Below are 25549 nucleotides of genomic sequence, written 5' to 3'. Positions count from 1 at the left end.
GATGCCAGGAGCTCTCAGCCTTTGGATGTAAAGCCTTAAAAGCTTCACTTTTAAATGTCAGATGTCCAGAGGTTGACTTATATGTTCTTGTGACTGTGGAGATGTTATTTATGCTTCATAAGATTAGGTATAGAAATGGACCAAGATTAAAGTTTTGAGTCTTGCTTTATTTAAACTGTGCAACTGTACAGTCTAGTTAACTGTTTGGATTCAATATTAGATTAATACAATATAATTAAAATAATATTCATAAGAAGAAGAAAAATAATAGTATTTTTGCGACATAAGAACTTTTCTGTTTGCCATGCTTTACATTTCATCTAGCTTTAGGGAGCAAGGAGCGAATTAAAAGCTTCATAAAGCTGCGTGGAGAGAACGGCCATTTGTTCACCGGGGCCAAAAACACCGCCACTGTGGGCTGGAGGCAAGGCAATAATAAATAGCCCTTTTGTATCATATACATATTGAATGTTAAAGTTACTTAAATTAACCCAAATCCCGTACAAAGCCCAAAATAAAATAATAATCTAAAGAACAAAGGGCATCATGTAAATGTTTAATTCTTGCCTGATGTGATATGAATAATCTTTGCATCCCTGTTATTGTGATCACGTGTTTGCCTTTTCTCTTTCTTCTGTCCGTGTTTAGAACAATCCTGGAAAAAAATGGGCTTTAGGGGGAAGGTCAAGCCCTAAGAGGCAAAAAAAAAAATAAAAAAAAATTGGACAATCTGAAAAAAAAAAACAAAGTATGTACAGGTTTGGATGACGATTTATAAACTAAATTATATTTGTTTTACAGATTCAAGTTAATAATTACTCTGTTATGCTGTAAAGCCCTCCGAGGCAAACCGTGAATTGTAATAACGGCATTTTAAAATAAAACTGACTTGCTGAAAATTGCTGCTGTTGACATGATTGATGTCCTTTGCCTCAGGATGGCAAAGATCCAGGGACAGGTGAGGGAGACAGCGGGAAGCCCACCGCTGCAACCTGGCCCTGGTTTGTCCTCATGGACGAGGTGTTAGGACAGAGGCCTTCCATGGCTCCCCCTGTTCTAATTCCCTCCTTCCCTGAGGACACATCAGGGCCGTGGGGGTTGACCAGGAGGATGAGGATGATGATGATGAGGAGGAGAGCCAGCCAGCCAGAGCCAATTTGATTAAGGAGGCCATCAGGCTGCAGAGGGAGGCAGAGGAGAGGAGAGACGGGAGAGCAGAGAGAGGATGGAGAGGCTCTTCTCTCTGCTCGAGAGAATGGTGGACAGTGTGTGTCTTTGCCTCCTTCTCTCCAAATTCTTCTTCTATCTTTCTAATTGCATTGGTTGCGTTGTACCATTCTCAGAGCAGTTTTAGAAGCAAAGATTGCCAGCTGGATGGTTTGACGTGTAGGGCCACTGACCAAGCGCCTGTATTTGATTACTTTGGAGTGAATTTGCGTTGTGCACAGCCACTTTTGCAAGCACAAACTGAGGTTTCAAAGCTTTTGAAGTGCCTTTTGAATTGCTGCGGCTCGCAATGCTGCAGCAATTACAGTTAACAGGTGAAATAGCTCCTTTAAACTCCAGGTGTTCATTTGGTTTTGGTATGCTCTGATGTTGCCAATTTGAGTAAATGTAAGCAGTATTTTATTTTTATTTTTTAAACATGTGACATTTTTGTATTCAGCACAAGTTCAGCTCAGGTAATACCCATGGCCTTAAAAATGACACACTCTAATTACCACTGGGTCTCGCTCACGTCTCACCCTTTGAAACTCAGTTAGCACGTTGCGTAAATCGTCTCTCAGAGCATCAAAGAGGCCTCAGGTGACCTCAGCTGTGTTGGAGGAACAATGGAGCATCATAGAAAACAGACAGGAAGAGGAAGAGGAAGAGTGAGCGCAAGAGGAGGAGGAAGAAGATCAAACAAACAAATATGAATAAATATTTGCGTTGTTACCTGTTTGTATCTGTGTACTGATTTCATCATTACACATCCAGAAGACAGTCGAAACTTTTTTTACTGTAGTGTTTCTCTACTTATCAGTGCAATTATTATGCAGTTATATTGCAACTATAAGTTTACAGTATGACTTGACTGAGGGTTTAGCCCAATTTTTAGCTCATTGGATAAACAGAAGCACTTTGTATCCTATGCTGATATTATAATTATGCCGATGCGATATCAAATGTATATTTTATATATATACACAGTATTGTTAACAATTATGGCAACGGTCTTTTTACTGTATGCAGTAAAGAATTGCAGCCAATTATAGAATGACAAAACCCTAAACTTTTAAAAAAAAAAAGCACCCTGCTGGGACCAGATGTCATTATGATGTCAGATAGATGTTTGACTCTTACGTTGGACCAACCTGAAATTCAGCTTGAAATTAAATGAAAATCTGGTTGACGATATTTTAAATATATAACAGTTAACACAAGTTCTGGTCGTGTGGATGTTAAAATTATAATATTTTGCAGACATTTACATGTAGATCTGTTAATCAATTTTGAGAATATCACCTTCAGTAATTCACCCAGTTTTGTTGTTGCTATAGGAACAGAAATAGATAAATCAATTATTTTTTATTAGTTGCAATAGAATAGTATTTTTTGAAAATATTTTTCTTGCAATAACTGCATCAGGCCTGCACCCATTGGCATCACCTAACTTTTGCTTTTTTCTTTTGTGATGCTTTCCAAGCTTTCACTCCCCCCCCTCCCCGAACTCCATGGTTGTTTTGCAAGTGTTTTTTGGGTCGTTGTCCTGCTGCATGATGGGGGACCCTCCCATTCTCATTTCACCTTTAAAGTGGCAGACAAAATGTTTTTTTGTGGACTTTTGTGGACCCTCTGTTTCTCCACATTAGCCTTCACTTTTGTGAAGGTTCATTTTTGTCTCATCAGTTCATAAGACGCTGTCCCAGAACTTTTTAGGCTTGCTTGCTACTTTTGTCAGAACCCAATGAAACAGTGGATTGGGAAACCCTTACCTCTTGATTCCACCACCGACAGTGTTTTACTCCGTCCGTCACATGGCTCTGTATCCCACTGTGGACGTCTTTAAGTGTTTCAGAAGCAGTGTCCTGCCAGCTGGTACTGTAAATATTATGAGGTTAAGCAAGTTTCATCAATTAACCTTGATTTTGTGGTCATTTTTCCTTGATTTTGAATTCTACCATGGCTGAATAGTCTGTATCTATAAATGCTCTCCTTTTCTGTTTGGTTAAATTCTATTTATTTATGTTTTTACCCACTCTGTCATGCTGCAGCCTGCAGTCCAGTGTTTCAGTCAAAAAACATGCTCATCTTTATTATTATACAGATCAGTATAAAACAAAAATAGGCCTAGATATGTTGGAGGTTTCAGAGTGTTTTTGTTAATTAAATACAATACTGTGTTTCATGTCCAGTGGCTGTTAGCAGGAGCATTATTTCTCCTGCTGGACAGAATGCAGAGAGCTGGTGGAAGGAGAAGGAGCAGATGCGGATGATGTAACATTGGTTAAGCGAAACATGATCCCGAGTCTGTGCAAGGCATTTTATTTTGAAAACAGACCAGATGCACTGCTGCTTGACCTCCTGCCTAGTATGATCTGCTCTGTATGGCTTGAGGCGACTGTTGTCAGTATCTAGCAAAAACAGACTCGGCTCAGATTTTTCAAGAAGCAGAGTTGATTGCTGAGACACTCTGAGGTGCACCTGGTAAAATAGCCAGCTTTGTGTCGAACATCTGCAATCAGCTCCGGAGGCCATGCTGTGGCCGTAACACGGCCGTAACGCAGCTGTAACGCGGCGTTGATGGATCTTGTGGAATGTAGTGATAAGGTCCTAAAATTCTAGAAATGTGCTAAAGACCTAGAAATATCCTAAATTTATAGAGATGTCCTAAAATCCTACTAATATGCACTGGGCTGCTGCAACTGGCCCCTGGCCTCCTGTCATTTTTTTTGTCAAAAGTGGCCCCCAAGCAAAGCAAGTTAACTATCCGTGCTTTAGACCATTAGGAAAAAGGGAAGTTTTACATTCATTCTGTTATGATGTACTTTGTATAGAGTTTCACCTCTTAATACAAAGCCACACTATTGGGTATGTGGATGTTGTTGAGTTTAACCAATTGCATATCAGTGGGCAGATGGGACAGTCTGACTGAGTAAAGTCTACAGTCATTTCTCATTCACATTACCATATGTGGTTGAATGCAATTTCCTTATGTCCGATAATATACAGTATGTATGAAGAATTCTCCCACCTACTCATAAACTCCATCATCACCGCAACCAATTTCCTCCCCAGGAAAGGTGTTAAAAAAACAGCTGGACTGACTGATTTGGACTCCAGTGTTCATTAAATGCACACATACCTCCTTACTGTAACTGTGCCAAGTAAAGATGGCAGCTTGACTTTAATATGGATGGCCATATGTTGTGTCCTGTGGCAGCTGCCTTGCTGTAGAATCAGATGTGTTTGTCTGGATTTGCGCGCTGGATGCGCTCAGGTAAGACTCATTGGATAATCATCACCAGTTCTCTCTGTAAACCATCCATCTGCAGCAGCCTGTTTGTCTCGTCCAAAGAGATTCAAACAATCTCAACTTCTCGATTGGTTGCAGTACGAAAAAAACAAACACCCAGTGATGTTAAAACATTCTAAAAGGAGGGTTATTTTGTAGTTCTCAAAAGGCTTTGACCAGATTAATAAGGTGCTACTGAAAGACTTTCATTTGTCAAAAGAGTATGAAGTGGTATTTTGGATGTTTATTGTAATATGTATTTATACAACTTGCAAAGAAGTCATTTTAGTCGCAAAGTTCACTAAGCAGTGCTATACGTCCCTGGTGTACCTAAAAGAAAATGGAACCATTGTCTGATTTGCTGTGAGTTAGATTGCATTGTGCTTTTGTGTCTTATAACCTAAAGACTAATGTTAAAGACAACAGAGTTCAGTATCAGGTTGGCCATCTCTTGTCTCATCAGTGCTATATACCTTTTCTATGTATACAAAGTAAAGCACCACAATCAGTACAAACTCATGTAATCGAGAAGGCTGCAATCATGTGACTAATGCGCTAACAGCAGGAAAGAAGAAAGTGGTCCAGTGGTGGATGGGTCACAGAACATAAGACTTTCCCAGGATACCATTGTTCAGAACCGTAAAAAAAACAATTGAACTTTCCGAAACTTTGCTCGCCTACACCTGAAGAGGCCCAACCATTTTTCTTTTGCTTACCAAAGTAACTGTGCTTGCCTAAATCTAATCTACATCACTTTATGTTAAGTACATAACTTTACATTAAGAATGTAATGCCATACGTGGGGCGCTAACCCAGCTAGCAATTTTGGTTCTTAAAACGTTCTGAGAATGGTACAGTGCAACCAATGCAGTGTTTTAGTAATATTTTCAGCAGCAAGTTTTCTTTAAGTTTCCATAATGTTCTTCTTAAACATTCTCTCAATGTGAAAATGAAACTAAATGCCCCGCCTTTGTTGTCATGTAACATTGTGGGAACATTTTGTAAAAGAACATTCTATGATCTGTCACCTCTCAGTATTACCAAAACATCCTCAGAATGTTTCAGTAAAACGTTACATTACGCACTTGAAATTAAAGGGACATTATTTGAAAAGATAAACATCTTCAAAACAATCTTTGAACTTCAGATTAAAATGTTTTCTTTAAAACATTATTGCAACTTGTAGGTAATGCTAGCTAACGTTCAGGTAATGTTCTCTGCTAGTTGGGAATTTGTTAGATATCATACGGAGCGTTGTATGTTCATTTTGTAAGGGTATTGTACCAACTAATGTAAGAGGATAAATTCATGCCTCAACTGTTTCCAACCTGAACCCTACTTTCTTCTCAGAACCTGGAAACAATAATCAACAACAAACTAACATTTGACTCCAATTTCGATGCCATCTGTGCTAAGGCTCACCTTAATATGTACTTTTATTGAAAGCTCAGAAGTTTTAACATTGACACCTCTTTTATGAAAATGTTATATTACGTCTGTTTTAACATTTTATTTTATCTCCTGGTTTACGTTAGTGTCCCTGCTTCTATTGTACTCCTTAGCAATCTAATACAATGCTTTCCTTAAACTGTGGACTTGTTACGTGTTGTTGTGCACTTATCTATGTATTTATTTTACGGCTGGCTGTGTAACAAAATGGCCCTCGGAGATAATAAAGATGACCTCGACCTTGGTGTGTGGTTACACATAAAAGCTGGTATGTTGTAAATGACCGTGATGCATCTTATCTTACTGTGTCTCTCTTACAAAGGTCTTTAGCAAAGTTAAATCAATAACTTTGCATATACATTAACATTATCTTACTGCGTCTCCCTTATGCAGATCCATTAACAAATGGACGATACGAAAAAGGACGGTAAAACAATATACCCCATGTTTTGTGTGCTTTAAAAGGCTGTGAAATGTCAACATGGCTCGTTGAGCAAATGCCAGTATACCTACTGAGACTGAAGGTTTTGTTATACCAGACTAAGTCTTACTGTTTAATATGGGATCTGTGTCGAATAATGATACCGCTGTTAGAAAGAGTGTTAGTTTGCAAGCAAGACCATGTGTCTGTGTGATGCAGAGGCCACTAATAGACTCAGCAGTGCAACAATAGCCTGACTACAAAACGATCAGAGTAATAAAACTCATGAACTGTGTTTAACCAAATTAATAATGTTACAAATACATTGACAGATATTAAACAGCCTTGCTAAGCTTTGTGCAGTTATGCTTATGTTAATGTTCTGCTGATAAATCATTGACCACAAGTGCCCTGAGCAGCATGGAGATAAATTACTTTTTTTCCCAGATGGTCTGAATAAGTAGCTAAAATTGGTGCAAGTTAATTCTTAGAAATAATGGTGCTGAGGTGATAAGAGATGGAAGAGGAAGACCAGCCTGTTCTCATTCAGAATTTGTAAAATAGTAACTTTTGGCATAAGAGCACAACGCCAAAAGGCATCTTTCCCGTGCACATCAAACACGACCGCACGGCGGCAATTGAGGACGTAGCTGGATGGAACAGGTTGCGGTGTTATTATATGCAAACAGACGGCACGTGCTCCTGATACATGGGCTGGCAGCGTCACTTCAGAACACAGCCAGACAGAACCAGTCGCATAAAACGTGGCAGGATGACGTGAGGTTGAAATTCTGCTGGTAAAAATGTCAATCAGGAATGTTGTATTAGGAGCACAAGGCTGACTATAGGGCAGGAGGGAGGTGTGGTGGATGGGTCGGATAAATCCGAATTTTGATGCAAGAATCTGCTGTTTGCTTCCCGTCTGAATGTGTGTGAAGTTTTTTTCCATAATTTACACCCTGCATCCTTCCCCTAATCCTAACCATTCGTGCCAGCATGTGTGTTTGTTGATGTCCCGGCATTAGTTGCTATGTGCTGTTGTTGTCTAAACATAACCACATGCAGCATCATCCAACCATGTGCATTTGTGGATATCAGTAGTGCCATCTCAGAGCCCAAAGAGAGGGATACCTAAAACATAATATGTAGAGGCGGAAGTCCACTGCAAAGCGACAATATATGATGACTTGGAATGAGAATGTGTTGGGTACAATGGAGAATTGTGGGAAGCAGAGTTCATTCAGACCAAGGCACAGTTAAGAAGTTCTATTTTATAGGAGTCTTGATTCACTGAATTAATTGTTCTTCAACAAAAGTTCATCTGTGGAGTTTCAGTGGTCCCAGTAACACTCACTACACATTGCAGTGACTCAGCTGTTTTTGGCATTAAAACTTTATGTGAGAAAGCTGTTGTAGCTTCTGGAACAGGTCATGACAAGGTCGACACGCATCAGAACTACAACCTCTTGAGATGTTAAAGGGTGATAGCAGAGGTATTTTTTATAGTCAGAGGTGTTTGAGCACATCAACCACAACCATATCAATAATGCATGGCTGCGATGAGCAGTAAAACAAGTCGCTGACTTGTACACACACTGTTCCCTTTCTCTCTACACACTCAGCGTAAAGCAGTATTGACTGGAGAGGAGTAAGTACACCCACGTACCTCTGAGGCAGCTGGATAAGCACAATACACAGACAGTTTTTACGCCACACAGGCACATTCATACCGTCAACTATCAGTGGCATCAGCTGTTCCCGTCTTTCGCACTAGATCGCAGACAACATTGACACAAGTTTGTCACTGGCACACTGTGTTGGAATGTAACAAGCAGTGGTGAGGGAGCAGTCGGTGCACTGGAGACATGCAGGTCTCTGTATTGAGCCGCAGGCTGAAACCCTGTCTGTCTGCCTGTCTGTCTGCCTGTCTGTGCATCTCTGTACATGGATGATAATGAGTTGAGGTGAGCAGGCAGGCAGCTCAGCAGGCTCTCACTGTGAATCCTAATGTGCATTGGCGTCACTGTCTGCCAGGCCTGCCAACCACTTTACACAGATAAAGAGTTTCAATAGCAATGGGGGAGTCAGTTTGTTTTGCAGACTGTCCAGGCAGTCAAAAACGTCATCAGGTGGCCTTTGGGCTGGGAGATATTCATGGACGGATTTCCCTCCTAGGGAGGCCCAGAGGCAAAAGTGAGATAAGCTCAGTGTTCCTCACACTCTGTTTAATGTGTGCAGTCTTCCTGTGCTGGAATAGACCTGATCACAGATTTGCTGTGTGGTAACTAGTTAGTTACTGTGGTAACTAACTAATCATATTATATTAAGAATATGCACCAAATCAAAACCAGCTAATCGATTATCTCCAGGTTGTTCCTCTTAGCAGTCAAAGGATGAGGCTGAATAAAGGTTAACTTCTCCAGGTCAAACCGTGTTTTCAAATGGCACCATCCAAGCCCTCAGGAGGGGCGCCAGGCTCTGATGCACATTTTATATAGTGACTAAAAGTGAAATTACACCGTTCAGGTCCATCACGTTGATCATCATCACGTGATGCTCACTGGACCAGAAAGACTTTTCCCCATTGACTTTCACTGGGAAAGAGACATCTGTAAATCAGTTAGTATTTTTTTGTGAGCATTAACCCCCCCCCCTTTCACTATCTGGATTTAAAACATCCAGTTCAATAACATTTGGAAAGTCTAAAATAGCTGCAAGATTAACATTTTTTTTTCAGACTGTCATTTAAGCTAGCGAAGCACTAAACCGGAAGTCAGTCGCTCTACCAGCAGAGGTTATGTGCTCAGGCACACTTGGCAGCGCTTGGCTGCAGCCCCAAATGGGCCAGTAGATCTGGGCATTTATACCCGAAAGAGATTTTTTTGCTTCATGTGCCAATGACCAGCTCTCATAGGAATAAATGAGGCCCCGCCTCCATGGCTGTATCCAGATTCTTAAAACATCCGATGGACGCTGAAGTTGGCTCTTGGCGTCTAAGCTTGTACGCCGAAAGCACTGACAGAGAAGACGTATTTGACAAGTTCAGAGTGAGAACAGGCCTTGGGATTGCTGAGAGACTCCTGCAGGACGGGAGGCAATTTCACTATTCATCAAGTGACTGGGAAGGGACAGGAAAAATAAGTCAACGGGAGCGGGCAGGTGCTTGATCATTGTCATGACTTGGACAGCGACTATTTGTGCTAGCGAACAACAAGGCAAACGTTAGATGACTACAGTAGTGCAACTGTAAGTTGCTGTAGAGAACTGAAAGGGATTGTGGCTTACAGACTGCAGTGCCGTGTGAACACAGAGACTGAAGATGAAGAAAATTTATGAAAAATGTTTGAGCTCAGCTGTATAGAATGACGTTTATGGAGTTTGACATTAGCAGGCTGTTTTCACAATTATCTGCCGAAGGGCCAGAGTTTCTGTGCTCTCATTAAATCCGAGTTAAGCATGAGGATTTATGAGAAGGATTTTGTGACATTACAACCAATTTGGAAGTCAGACACTCAGTTGTCCTTGAACCATGGATGATTGGGCAGGATGTACTCGAGGTTTTATGTTTAGATGTCACTGATGTACATTGGTTTATGTGAGTGTATGTGTGTGGGTGCACTTTTAAAAAATGAAATATTTGCATATTCATGAGTTCTCGATGCTTCAATGAAGGAGAAAGTTCCACTCTTTCAGGCTTTTTAATGAAGCAATCGAACTATTTTTGCAGAAAAAAGCAGCTGAAAGGAAGTAATTTATGTTTTAAGAAATGTCTGGGGGGGATCTTTAACATTTAGCACCTTGGCAGAGCTGTGATTGCAATGTGTTTTTATTTTTATCTAAATGGTGTCCAACAAATGACTGAGCAGGAGGGATGATGCTGATGATATGAGACAGCTCTGACCCTCCTGGGACACATTGCTTTAAGTGGCTTTTACTCCGTGGAGAGTGAGGAGGCACACAGGGAGAGTTCAGCTGCACTGAGAGAATGATTGTCTAGACGGATGCTCCAATAAAGTCAAATGCCAACAGGCGCAGAGAGTTTTTACAAAGACATGCAGATGCAGAGTAACAATAACAACAGATGCCATCACTGTGGCTTTTGTCACAAAATTTGTTTTTTAAATGACTAAGTGACTCTCTGAGTTTACCAGTTAGAACATAAAAGAGGTCAGATTCATTACTACTGGCCAGTTATGTGCAAAAAACAAATCACCAATTTTTAATATGTGTAATGTTTGTGACACTGCAAAGCAGCAATATGTGACGAGTTGGGATACCTAACGTGTTACATGTCAACGCAAAAGATTCTAACCAAGCCGTGATGTTTGATGAGTCAGGATGAGAGCGTGTTGGCCATTTGTTTTTCCGATGCTCAAACCTTTACTTCTATAAAATAGATTCATTCATGAAACATTTGAAACCACCGCCCAAAAAAATGTTTCTCTGTACAGCCAGGAGTGACTTCAGTGAGACACCAAATCAGCAAATCTCAGTTCTCATGCGTTTGATCTCCCTTCAGACTACAGGAGCAAGTGAGTTGAATGCAGAGTGTGTGCAGGAGGGAAGTACGACCAGATGAGTGGGCTGGTAAAAAAGTGTCACGGCTGTATAGAGCAATGGCTCCGCACAAGAAAAAAAGAGCAACCTGAAATATGTTGTATGATTTGGCAGCCGGCACAGCCGGACATTAGGCCACCCGACCTGCCACCTCACACACCACCATATTATTACTCAAGAAAAACATCACTACCTGTCTTGCCAAAATAAACCCATAATTTCCTTCAAACAGTGATATAATGTTTTGACAATGAATGTGTGTGCAGCCTCCCAGACACACCACATTAAACTTTTTTCATAACCCTGCTGCTAACACATGAGTGTGTAGAGACTGTCTGTTCTCATTTTGGAGTATCAGATCTAAAAGGCGCCTCTCTGTATCATGTCAACAGCTGAATTTGTTCTTCGTGTTTGTCGTATTTCAATCTTCTAATACTGAATAATGCATCAGTCTGACACCGCAGAAATCACTGATTGCACAAAGCGACAGGAAGCACTGTTAAAAATAAAGATACATTTTAAGGTTTGGACTTGCACTGCCTCTGAGTTTTAAATTTTCATATTAAAATCCCCCATTTGCTGTTATTTTAAAAGTCCTTTGCAGAAGCTATTCAATGTTTATGTATTACCATTAACTTACAAATTAAGTTCTGGTCTTTATTTGCCTCAACTACACAGAGAACAAGACCTCTATCTGAAAGAGACTTACATTTGACAAACTTTTATTCCTATTATGTCCACTCTATTCCATATAGTATATATTTGCACAAGAGATGTGAATGTTTTGGTATCTCACAATTTAGATTTTTCTTCTTGGGGTCATTATTTGATTTAATTCAGATTTTAGATTCAGAACAATCCCTGGTTCAAGAATTGAGTCTCACTCACTGGTATATAGGTAGTATGGATTTAAAGTTCCAACATGTTAATACCACAGGCTCATGATCCGTACTTACACAGAAGGTAGTATGTATGCATTTTTTCAATAGAAATAGACAATGCAGTAACAGAATCTTGATTCATATCTGATCAGTGCTGCCTAGTCTGATAGTTTGACCGCACTTCAGGAGCAGTGGTTGCCTTAACATTACCACTTCCCAGAATATAAAGAGCAGATGCGGAAGGATACCTAGAGCGTAACATTTCGGAGTGGAAGTCCACTGGCAAAGCTGCAGTATGTGACGACTTGGGATGAGAACATGTTGAGCATACATGAAGAGAGAACACTGGGAGAAAAAACATACATGATAGTAAACAAAACATCACACACTGATGCACATTCCAGCAATGTTACGTTGACAGCTACAGAGAATAAATTGCTGTCATGCTACATTATGGAAAAGATTAACAAAAAAAAAAATAGCACAATGATTTCATTACACACAACAAAATTCCATGACTTTCTAAAACTTTCAATAATTTTTTAGTAATTCCATAACTCTCAGGAACGGAAAATGTGATTGTGATATTCCCTGACTTTTCCAGGTTTTCCAAAGCTATCAAAGAAAATGCAGTTGTGTAAAAATTGCAGTATTTGCCTTGAAATAGTAAAGAAAATGTAAATATTCAAGTACATTACTAGAGTCTAGCATTTTTTCTTTAGTATAATACTTATCTTAATGTCCTCAGTTTAATTCTACCACTCAAGGGGACTTAATTAAGATGACTGATGGATCAACCTGAGAAGCGCTCGAGGCTGCACAGACTGGGAACCAAACAACCACCATTCTGATGTCTCTGCTTAACTTGCCTGAAGGCATAAAGCTCCTGTAACAGCTGAAAAAGCTCCTGGATCAACTGGAAAATACACGCTGGGCAGACTGGAGTAACTCTCCTCAGACACTGGAAAGTTGACATTTAAGACACTGTTGTGGTTTCGCTGCCAAACAGCAGACAAAGATACATACAAAAGTACTCACACAGGTATGCAGAACGCATTCTTACTCTTCCTCACACACACACACACACACACACACACACACACACACACACACACACACACACAGACAGAGTCGTGACCCTCAACCATGCCCTGAGGGTTATTGGTTCAGTCTGCCCTTCATCCCGCTCAGCAGCACGCACACATCGTCTGCCGGAGCGGCAGAGTCGCTCGGTGGGCTGACCTTTCCTGAAATACAGCCCAGAGCCGAGCCGTCCTGCCCCCGGGCCCTGGGATTCATCTAAACTACTGATCGCTTCTGTTACAGGGGAAGAAATGCGACTGGAATGGCGATGCTGCTCGGTCCCAAAATAAAAGGACGGAGGCACAGAATGAACTTTAGAGCTCTTGATCAGTGGCATTAACTATCTGCGGTTTCCTGAGCTCACTTTCTGACATGTTTACAACATGTTGGCACAAAAATGCACCACCTTCGGGAGATTCCTGATCCTCAGCCCTTATCAACTGCTCGTTAACAGAGGACGGTGCTACAGGCAAGCCACCAGCCAGAAGTTTCCTTTAGATCTCGGCTGTAATTAGGGAATGTTCCTGTTGTGAAAATGTGACTTTGCTGCAGGGTTGCCAGGTCTAGCCAAGTTGTCCAGCCTCGAGGCAGTTCTACAATTTGAGGACATTTGAGGCTATAACTCAGACTTTGTACAGCGGGTTGAGGGGATGTTTTTCCCAGGAGTTTTTATTTTATTGAAACACATTTTTGATACAGTTCATGGCCAGTTTTTTTCAGCTATTTCTATATAGAAGTTTTCATATTATTGGCACTGTCCACAGGAATCACAGGAACCAATGCATGCTCCTGTGGGACATGAAGCAGAAGACAAGAGTCACTGCTGGGCCTTTTAGAGGACGGAGTGCCACAGGAATACAGTTGACTATGGTCTTAAAACAGATGCGGTCTGGTTGACTAAAACATGACTTGATGTCTGATGACGTGCTCAACCCATGCTGTGTTTGATGGGTTTGCTGCCATCAGTGGCTTATTTTAATCGAACTTTGGGATCCATAACTATCTTAGTACATTTAAAGTAATTTAAGTATGTGAGGTTTAGAAAAACATGTTTTCAAATAACTAAGTATATTTAAAATGATGAAAGTATGTCAGGTTTATGAAAACGTGTTCGTTAAAATAAGTCTGTTACATATGCAATCAACTCCTCCTTCCACGCCAAAAGATGTAGCTGGATTTACAGACTAATTTTAATTTCATTTTTTTCTTAAACGCCGTTTAAACTCTGTTTAAGAAAAATGACAAATACATCTACCCATTACCATCTTCCTTCTACATTTAAAGTGATTTTAGCATGTTTTAAAAACATGTTTCAGTTCAAATAACTAAGTTTATTACATATGAGATGTAAATTGATCTAAGCATGTCCGATTTATAAAAAACATTTATTTAGTTAAAATTACCAAGTAAATGTGTCAAGTTTATAAAACATGTTTTTGGTTAAAATAACATGAAGTCTGTTATTAAGTAACATACTAAGTATGTCAGCTTAAATTTTCAATTGAAAAGGCTTGGTTTATTGCTTACGGGACCTAAGTATGTCTTAAAATAATGAAAGTGTCAAGTTTTTAAAATCACATTTTCGGTTAACTTAATTGTGTTTGTGTCATACAAGATGTAAGAATGTCATTGATTTTGGTTAAAATTGCTATGTTTGCTACATACAGGGTGTATGTGTGTCATAAAATGAGGTAAGCCAGTCAGAGACATGACAACTTAGGAATGAATGTAAGTGTGCCAGTTAAAAAAGTCCACACTGACTTTTTGTTTCAGACAGAACACAAACAGTCTGCTGGGTGAAAGTCCAGAGTTTGTTGTAACAGTGTAGACAGGAACATTTGGTAGCTAATGGAGCCTGATGCAGATTCAACTGAATGTAAAGGAATACAGGCTCAAGAGAAACAGGGGACACTGGGAAAAGCTCACAGCAAACTTGGCGGGACATCCAATACCCTTGTTGGATTATTCCTTCTTCCTCACTTGACTCAGAAAATGTTTGTGGTCCACCATCATGAAGGCCATTCCAGTTCAATTAACTCATTGAGTGCCAGCCCTATTATATAATGGAAAGTGGCTTGTGCCAGCTTTTTTGGCCATTTTGAGTCATCTTTCAAGACCCACAGAATATTTTGTACAAAACACTGAATAGCTCAAATGAAAGAAAGCTGAGAAAAATGCATTTTTGTGAAAGGGCATTTTTTGCCGATATTGCACTTCATACTTTGATCTACCGTCTTTTGTACTACAACTACGAATCCTAGCAACCCCAAAATTACACACAGGGAGCATGAGAGTGCCCCATTGTGCCAGCCACCAAAAACACACTTTGACGTATATATACGTCAATGGCACTCAATGAGTTAATATCTGTGACATTTTTAAAGCTCAGCTCATATCTCTTAAACTTAGACACTCCTGTTGTCATATACTGGTGTTGTAAACCCGTGGACATAAAGACAAGGCCCCATTTGAAATTGCACAAATTATGTCCCAGATTGTGTGTAGTACCAAGGACATGCCAAATGGTGGCATTGCTGAGTGGCCAAACTTATTCCCTAAAATATGAGTAAAAGCGTGGGAGTGAAAAAAAAAAAAAAAAAAAAACAGCCAATGGTTCAGAGGATTGATGAAATTAAATACATACGAAAAAAAGAGTTCATGAGTGCCTTCAGCCTTGAATTTGAATTGGTTTTAATAAATTCTGGGCTCATTATGGTTATCATACAAAAAGAATCGCATTAAAAGAATAAAAGTAGAAATATCAAATCACTTATATGAAAAGTATTTTTGAGACCAGTTCTACATCAAATCTTTCCAATGCATAGTTCAGTATGGACACTGACTAGCAGCCAAGGACAGGAGTTTCTTTCTGCTCAGTGATAAAGAGCCATAATTATGCCTAGCTGCACCCAATGTCTTCCCCTCAGTCAGTCATAATCGTAGATTATATACATGGTACAGTGCATCAGTCAGCGCAGAAGAATCTGTGGAGCTGCTTGCTGTGAGATAGATTTAGACTTGTGCACTGGTACTCAGCAAAGCTCAGGATCCCAAAATGCTTCGGCTAACTCGCCGCGACTCTCATGGAAGAATCTGTGAGGACGTGTGAGTCGTACAAGCTGAACGCGGTGTGACAGGAGGTGTGGCAGCAGACACGCACACAGGAGCAGGTAGAGCAGGAACAGTAGCTGCTGGTGGACTGAATCGCTAAGTGTTGGGAGCGTGCTGCTCCTCTCTCTACTCCCGAAGGGGAAATATTCTTTAATGCCTCCTCATAATAAAAGCCCAGACAGCCCAGGCTACCCAGACAAACACATATTGATATTGAACATTATAGTGGATGTAAGAAAAAAATGATTCGAAATTTAACAAGTGCAATCTCCCACAATTGTGTAAATCAATGGCTTTTCATCTTTGTAAGAAGCCTCCATGAATAGTGAGTATGGATCTTTTCTTTAGTGTGGAGGATGTGCAGTTAATTTATGTGTGGTGTGGGCTCAGAGTGAGGCAGTGTTTGGAGGGGATTAAAATGCTAGGTACATTGAAGCAAAATGATGAAATATGTAATATACCCTATTGGAGTGTGAGTAGTACACAGTGAAACTCAGCTTACGCCCTACAGGCAACCATGTTCTAATTCACAATAAAAATAAAGTGATTCACTCTGGAAATTAGTTTGTGCTTTTAGTATATGCAAGGTGCCAGAGTGCACAAAACAGCATTAAATTAGAGCTTGTTTATTTTAAAAAAAAAGCCAGTAGATGATCCCCTGCACCCCCCAACATAGGTCCAAGCTAAGCCTCTAATGTCCTAAAATCCTAGACACGTCTTTAAATGCAAGGAAAGAAATCCTAGAAATGTCATAAAACTGTAGAAATATCTTAAGATCCTAGAAATGTGTGCTAATATCCTAGAAATGTCCTAAAAACCTGGAAAAGTCCTCAAATTCAAGAAATGTCTTAAAATCCTAGAAATTTGCTTAAGACCTACAAATGTCCAAATAAACTAGAGATGTCCTAAAATTCTAGAAAATCCTAATATCATAGTAACATCCTATTATAATAGTAACATCGTAAAATCCTGGAAAAGTCCTAAAATCCAAGAAATGATCTAAAATCCTAGAAACGTCTTATGTACCTAGAAACCTGATGTCCTAGAAATGTCCTAAAGTCATAGAAACATCCCAAATTCCTAGAAACATCCTTAAGTCATAGAATTCTTGAATAGTTCTGAAATTCAAGAAATGTTCTTAAATCCTTGAAATTTCCTAGAGGCATGCAAAATACTATAAACCTCTTAAGATCCGAGAAACATGCTAATATCCTAGAAATGTCCTAAAATCCTAGAAATGTGCTGAAATCCTAGAAGTGTCCTGTAATCATAGAAATGTTCTAAATCATGGAAATATCCTAAATTCTGACAAACGCCTATAGCATTGTCTTTAAATGTGCTACTACTTGCCCCTGGCCTCCTGTCATTTTGCAAATGTGGCTGCAAGCAAAACAAATTGGGTATCCCTGCCTTAGAGGATAAAATATATTGCTGTGAAGCAAAACACATCATAAAGTTGACAGGGTTAACAGCAGCAGTAAATCTATGTAGCGGTGAAAACGTGTTTGTAGAGCAACTACTTTCATGAGATCACCAGCTGTGCAGCAGACACTTTAACTTTATGTTGGTCTTTTTCTGTCAGCCTGAAAGCCTTTCCTGCTGTTGTGTTTCAGGCAACAAATAAGAGTTTGCAGAACTTGTGGAAAGGATCGGGAGGCAGGTGTGGAAATATTACAATACGCAACTGGCTGGGAAAATATGCAGGAACGTGATGTGGCTGGCAATGGGTCATCAGCATCAGATGAATATTCATGTGGGCTTCACCCCTGTTCCTCTGCTAATTGGTGCTGAGTCATGTATATTCATCTGCCTATCTCCCTGCGACAGCTCATCGTGCTACAACAGTTCACACGCCTTTGATCTAAGAAAAATGAGCCAGTCTTTGTCCAACTTTTCATTTCTGCAGAAGCTTCTTAACAATGCATAACTTTTCGCTCTATATTTAAACTCTCTTGAGTTTTGTGAGATTAAGATTTCCACTTCTTTATTGTTACTGCAGTAAGAACACTCACAGAGAGAGGTGATCTCTGTGATCTTTGGGAGACATTTTGGCTTTCAATCCAGTGTAAAATCTCTTCCTTTGTTTCCTACAGTCTTTGTATAATGCTGCAACACACTTAAGAAAAACAAAGCCTATACACAGTGAATATTCATATGCATTTCAATGCTGCATGTTTTTACATTAATTCACATTAAAAAAGTGCAAAACTTTATGATTCCTCTGCACCTGCTGAAGCCGTGGCCGAAGGCATTATGTTTTCTTATTGCCATTATCCTTCCATGCATATATCTGTTTATCTATCCCATTCTCGTAAAAACGATTTCTCAAGGACGCTTTCTTATATTTGGCACAAACCTCCACTTGTATTCAACGATGAACTATTAGAATTTTTGTGGTCAAAGGTCAAGGTCACTGTGACCTAACCTGTGTCATTCTTGTGAATGCAATATCTCAAGAATGCCTTAAGGCTGTTTCTTACAATTTGGCACAAACGTCCACTCAGACTTCACAATGGAAAACTTTTATTTTTGGTGGTCATAGGGGAAGGTCAAGGTCATTGTCATGTCATCTGTCTCATTCTTGTAAACGCAATATGTCAAGAGCACCTTGAGAGCGTTTCTTCCAGTTTGGTACAAATGTCCATTTTGACTCAAGATCAACTGATCAGAATTTGGTGGTTGGTCAAAGGTCAAGGTCACTGGGACACCATCTGTCTTATTCATGTGAAAGCAATATCTCAGAAACACCTTCAGCAAATTTTCTCAAATTTTGCACACATGGTTATTTGGACTCAACAATGAACAGAGTAGATTTTGGTAATCAAAGGTCAAGGTCACTCTGACATCACCTTTGTGTTATTCTTGAGGGTGCAGTGCCTCAAGAACACTTTGAGACAGTGTCCTCAAATTTAGCACAAATGTCAATTTGGACTCAAGAATAAATTGAGTAGTATTTGGTGATCAAAGGGCAGAGGTCATGGTCACTGTGACCTCACAAATCATGTCGTGTCCATAACTCAAGAATTCACATGCTAATTATGAGACAATTTCACAATGATGTCTTACAGGATAGAATTATGAGGTGATGACACTGTATATCCAAAGGTCAAAGGCCACCTTAATAGTGACATCATGTGTGAAGCATCCATGTTTTCACAGACATGGATGTAAACTGTAAGTGCAACTTGACTGCTGTGTTGTGTCATACAACCGGCGGTAATTCTGGTATTCTAGTCTTGTACTCATCTGGATGTATAATACACATAAGACAAATTTGGCCTAAACACAGTGAATAAACCATATGCCTTTGATTGCTGCTCATGTGTTCACATTTATTCATATTGCAGAGTATAAAAACTTTTTTTTTTAGCCACAGTGCCCTCTTGTCTGTCTTCGAATCTCATTAGTATTTTGGTTCCTGATGATTAGAAGAAAACTTTGAAGAACTAGTTGATCACTACAGGCTTTTGATTGGATCAGAGTGATGCATTATAACACAGTTTCTGTCCCTGAAAGTTTTATGATTAATCTTATTCTGGTCTGAATCCATCCAAGGAGGACTTAAGGAGCCTGAATACATTTTCAGCAATGATCTGCTTTGTGTTAGGGTCACAGTCATTAACACAGACAAGAGCTGGAAGCCTCCCAGTACAACCACTGTCATATACTTTTGGCTGCTGCAGCAACTGGGGGTTAAGTGGAAATGTATTGACAGTTTTTGATGGATGAGGAAGTCAATCACATAATTCAAGCAGATTTTATTTGCTGTAAATTGTACTGGCAACCATCCAGATACAAGCCCGGTCATTTCCAACTATTGCCTCTCAGTGTCCTGCCAGAACTCTACAAGCTGTAGGTGAGGGTCGGTCCATTTAAAAGACTCCCCCCTGCCCCTCTAAATATATCTGAAAAAGAGAGGTCATCCTGTTTTGAAGGTCTAGACTTTTAGATGCCAATATACATCCACACCAACAGGCAGTGCTTAAAACCACAAACCTGAATGCTCCCCCCAAAAAGACCATCTGAAAAACACAAACAATCTGAGAAAAGCTTCATTAGATAAATTCTGTCAGAGTTAGGTCACAAATGTGTTCAAATCTGTGTTAATGAGCACTTCCTCTTTTCTGAGATGTCCCATCTATGTCACAGGTGTGGCATATCAAGACGCTGATGACGCAGCATCGTTGGTGCACAGGTGTGCCTTGGAATGGTCACAATAAAAGGAGACTCTAAAATGTGCAGTTTGATCAGACACCACAGTGCCACTGATGACTGAAGCTTTGAGGGAATTTTAGCATGCTGACTGCAGGAATGTCCACCACAGCTGTTACCTGAGAATTTAGTGTTTTGATTTTATAACCATGAGAGATCTCTGATGTCCTTGTAATTAGCAGTACATCGTTGGTGTATATATCAGTATATATATATTCAAAACAAAAAAAACAGACAGAAAATTCAGGCACCAGCAGCATTGCATGTTTTAATTCAACAACATTACTGAGGTAAAAAGAAATCTTGAAATGTTGTTTAGCAATACCTTTAAAGTGCTTTGAAGTTTAAAAACCTCAAAAACTTCTGAAAAAAGAAATGATTAGACTGTGAAAATTTGCACAGATTCTACATGTGCTTTGCAAAACTGTAAACAGTACTGCAATACAATACGGCTACTCTGAGGCGTTTCCTTCTGAACAACAGATAATAATGGAACAAGTGGCCAAGAAACTGTAAAGGACAGAACATGTTTGCCAATAAGCAGCCACATGGACAGCTGATGCAACAATCGTTTTGCATTCCAGGCTCTATGAAGGCTCCCTCCCATTGGGGCCCGGGGTGCTTCTCTTGGTGGAGGAGCTGAGACCTGAAGTCAAGGTCTTGGCTCTTCATCACTGTCCTCAGAAGTCCACCTTTACCTCTTCTCACTTACCTGCTCCATGTTGTTTTCTTCAGCTAAGACTCAGTGTTGGTATCACTCCATTGCCCCTCTCCCATCTCATATTGTGGCCATTTAGTGTGTTCAGGCGGTAAAAACTGCTTCTTGACCCTTATAATTTAACATCTGATTTCTGCACTCAGAGTCAGAAACTATTTATGCAGAGCTGGCTAATATTTGCAGGCCTGCGGCCATGTTGTGTCTGGGACACTGTGACTCATTGCTTCTGCTCATCATGCCCCTTAATATGTAACTGTTGTTCGAGTCTTTGTTACTGGCCTCAGATGACCCAGGCACCAGAATAAATGATGCATTGTACATTTCTGCACGTCACTGATATGAAACATTTGTACATTTTTTTATGTTGTGGATATGGTGAAATGCAGTTGTTAATGTATTAGGTTTAGGAAAACATGGCGATGATGTACCTTAAAATTACCCAAAGTTCAACTGGTTTCACATGGTTCTGTACGCTGCTCTTCTAGGTGACAGTCTTGTGATTGACTTATCCACCACCCCAGCCTGCCTGCCTGCCTGCATGGATTTTTGCTCTTTATCCTACTTCCCTCTTTAATCAAAGTAGCACATTGGTCACATGATCACCAGCTTTCAGAATAAGTGGGTTTTATTTCTGGTTTTAGGGTTAGGGTTATGGAGGGTTATGAAAATTGGGCACATTCAAACCACAGGTGAACACTGCACTTCCACATCAAAGTCCGGGTTTGCGCAGCCCATCCAACACCCGTCCCGCCCGCCTCGTATGCACGGTTGGTGCTGTAGGGCAGTCGTAAAATAACACCATGACTGGTTCTGTCCGGCTGCATGCTCAGCTGATGCATTCCAGCAGCTTTTCACGCACGTGCAATAGGTGTTTTCTGGCATGGCACACTTATGCCAAAAGCACTGACAAAGCAGCAGTGTTTTACCAGTCCAGAATGAGAATGGGCTGGTTGCAGCAGTTTGCATGGAGGTGTATCAAGAGCAATCCAAAGAATTTTAGGGTCATGTTGCATTTAAGCATTTCCTAACTGTAAACACAAGAACTAATTGTTTATTTGTGTTTATTTTATGTAATCCAAGCTGCAAACGTTAGCATACCTGCCCAACTACCTTCTTCTATATGCACTATATATAGCATTTCTTAATTATTTCTTGCTTAAGAATATACAAAGTGAGCTGCAATAACATGAGAGCAGGTACAGGGAGTGTGAAAGGATGAGTCATACACTTGGATTTTTGGATTAGTCTGTTGAAAGAACTGAGAGGATTTAAGACACAGAGGGGAGGCTGGAAGGGACAAGATGATCCTGAGGGAGTTATTAGCAGAGAGCGAAGTTTTAATTGATCTATGATTCTTCATGGGGCTGTATGAACTGTTTTAGTCTGTCTCAGCACACCTGCTGATTTGCATTAGGAACAGCAGAAGTTTGATGTGCACATAAGCAGGAATGTTTCTGAGGTTATTTTACAACAGTCTGGTGCTTGTTGAACAAAATGTAACCAGTAGATTTGTGATGTGTAACTGTAGTTTAGCAGTGGCAACATTACTCCAGTTAGAGACAGCAGATGGAGATACCTGCTGCTTTCAGATGGCTCTAAAGAGAGACAGCAGAGTGAATGAAAGGCTTTCAGTAAAGGTTACAAGCTGGCAAGGTAAAAATCACTTATATCCCTTTTTTCACTAAAAAAAAGCTCACGGAAGCAGTTATTTTAAGCACAGGTCAACCTGCTAAAAATATGCTGCAGACTCCTTTTTCATTGCCAGTACAGCACCATGTACACAGCTCTGCAGCAGACAATTATGCCTTTCTGTGTGTTTGGTTGTTTTTTTGGTGTGTCACGTTAAACTTCAAAGACAGGTCAATAAAAACGTTACAGGTTACTTGTCTTCATGTAGTTCTTTGTCATTCAGTCTGACTTTCAAACTCAGTGCAGACTACTTTGGATTGATGTTTTGGCACTGCTTAGGCAGAGACAAATGGTAGCACCTTGTCGGTTATGGAAATAAAATAAGCGCATTTTACCAGGTGTTGTTTTTCCATCAATGCCATTCGCCAATAAATATCAGTGACTATTGCACTCATTTTATCAGTGTGTGAATCCTGATTTGACACTCCAATCCCATCCAAAAGCCAGTTGTTAACAGGTGTCAGCAGGGTTTTAGTGGAACTGTAATAAGGTGTCATCATTTTTACACTGGATAGGTGCCATAATCTGAATAAAACTTTTTCTTTTTTTCTTTTTTTCTGTGCAATGACATCAGCTGGTTGAAAACTAGGAATAGAAGTGGAAAGGTGTTTGTGTATACATTTGTTATGTCATGTAACTTCACCTATGTCAGATGACATACAATGTTAAGTAGTTAAAAGAACTCAATTTTGACTTTTGGTCTCACACATGACAGGAATAGCAGTCTTCTAGGTGAATGTTCTGTGTTTGTTTGACCAATCCACTGCCCTCCACCACCCCTCCATTGCACTCTGCAGAGTTTCACTTTCAATTCAATAGAACTAAGGTTTATCTAACTTGCAACACAATATTAAATGTTTGACAATGTAGTGAGGGCTCATGTTACCTTTTACTGGTGTGTGTTTGATGAGCTAAGTCGAGGTTAGCTTCAGCTGGGTGAATTTGCATATGTGTGGGTCTGTATATACTAAAAGAGGCAAAGGTGTAGAGTAAAGCCTTTTTAAGGTATGAAGAGATGTGTTTTCACTGAAACAAAACTTTGAAGTTTATAATTTTTAAGGAGCAGAGATGGGGTTTAATTAATGCCGGGACAGGGCGTAGTAGCGAGGTCTAGCATTCATCTTTCTCTTGTGATTCTTGCGTGTTTTCTGTATCTATTTAGAAAACTGGTTTAGTGCAGTCCCCACATGGATAGTTATGGTCATTTAAAGTACAATATTTGTGTTTCTGTTTTATGAAGCCTTTTGTCACTGTGTCAAAAAGTCATAATGACAGTAACTATTGATATGGAAAAGGTGAGGATCTGACCTTTAGATCTGCTGACTTTAACTTTTTTGTTCCTATATCAGCGTGGTTTGGTGTATAACACATATAAACATGTTACCCCCTCATAGAGTCAGGGATCTACTGATTCACATAAAGCTTTTTCCCCAGCGGGGTCACTTATTTTAGGAAAAGATAGTTTTCAGTCATTGTGGCTTGTTGCGCCATTATCCCACGCTTGACTGAAATGTGTGTACTTTGGGACTAAATTGGTCTTGTTTGAGATGATGATGACCGTTGGGAAATGAAACAAGTGTTTTGCAATGCTGAGAGTCCTGGAAAACAATGATGCAGTGCCGTGATAGCTTCCCCAGGGAGTAGTTACTCTGTCAGCACCTGTGTTTACTGCTTCTCGGCTTGTTTTCAAGCTGGCAGGCCGAGTGAGAACAATCACTGTACTAAACAACAGGATAACAAATACAAGTCAATCAATCACTTATTGGTTACAATAACACAAATGATGCAAGGTACAATTCCAGTAAAATGTGATCCCATCAGCTTCTTTGACTTGTGCTCTGTAATTTAGTACTTTTTTGCATCTTGTTTTCACATGGTTCTGTTAATCCATGGTGTCTAGTTGTGGAATGATTTAACTATGCACACATGTTGACTTCAACAAGATCTCCGCATGGTTGCTCACCTTGAACAGGGGCTGTGCAGTTCTGCAGCTGGTTCTGAACAGCATGTAGCAGTGATTCACAGCAGGAACAGGACGGCACCCTCAAATTCCTATCAACACACCAGTCCTGCTCTTTCAATTTAGCATAAAGAAAATGGGTCTGCTGCTTGGATGACGTTGTCCAGGATTTATATTCAGTGAATCAAAGGATATTTACAGTTTCTTGTTGGAAACAGATGCAGCCGAGCATCAAACTGCCAACCTTGCATTTAGAAAAACACCCACTCTACCTCTGAGCTACAACAACAACAAAAAAAGAACCTACAGGAAACACTGACCTGATATTGTGGTTTTAGCTGGCTAAAGCTGGCTAACGTTAGCTTGCTTGCTTTCACAGACAAATTGCTAACTAGCTAACATAGTAAAATAATGCCTTCAGTGGATAAAATCCTCAAATTCATCCAGACTCCAGGGCTGATCTGGCTTGTGAATTGGCCAGCTTGCTGTTTGAAAATTATTTTTATTTCAGCTAAAGCTCAAGAATCCATGCAACGTAGCTTTAGAACGCTCCAGATGGTCAAACGCCGCTGGGAAACATGGTTAAGGAGGTAAAAATAGGTTGCAGGGAAACTGAATATAACTGTAGGGAGTGTGTATTTCCAGAGAAAGGGGATTTTCAGGCAATGGGTGATTGGTTTTTGGATAACGGGCTGTCCAAAAAGTGGTTTTGGCTCAAGGAAACATTGATCGGACTGATGGGGCCTTAAAATTTTGGGCCATCTAATGGCATTGCAACAAAACGCTTAAAAAACTATTGCAGTATGGATTTTCCTTTGCATTTGGGGGTAATTATTGTACAATAATTATAACTTTAAGAAACTGTAAAATGTAAATGTACAAAAAGTACAAATCTGCTTACCAAACCAAACAGTATCCACTGATACAAAGTTCACCACATAACCATTTCTTGCAGGTGAGGAAATAAACT

The sequence above is a fragment of the Plectropomus leopardus genome, chromosome 16 (assembly GCF_008729295.1).
Source record: "Plectropomus leopardus isolate mb chromosome 16, YSFRI_Pleo_2.0, whole genome shotgun sequence".
Classification (NCBI taxonomy): Eukaryota; Metazoa; Chordata; class Actinopteri; order Perciformes; family Serranidae; genus Plectropomus; species Plectropomus leopardus.
Note: the sequence above shows the minus strand (reverse complement) of the source record.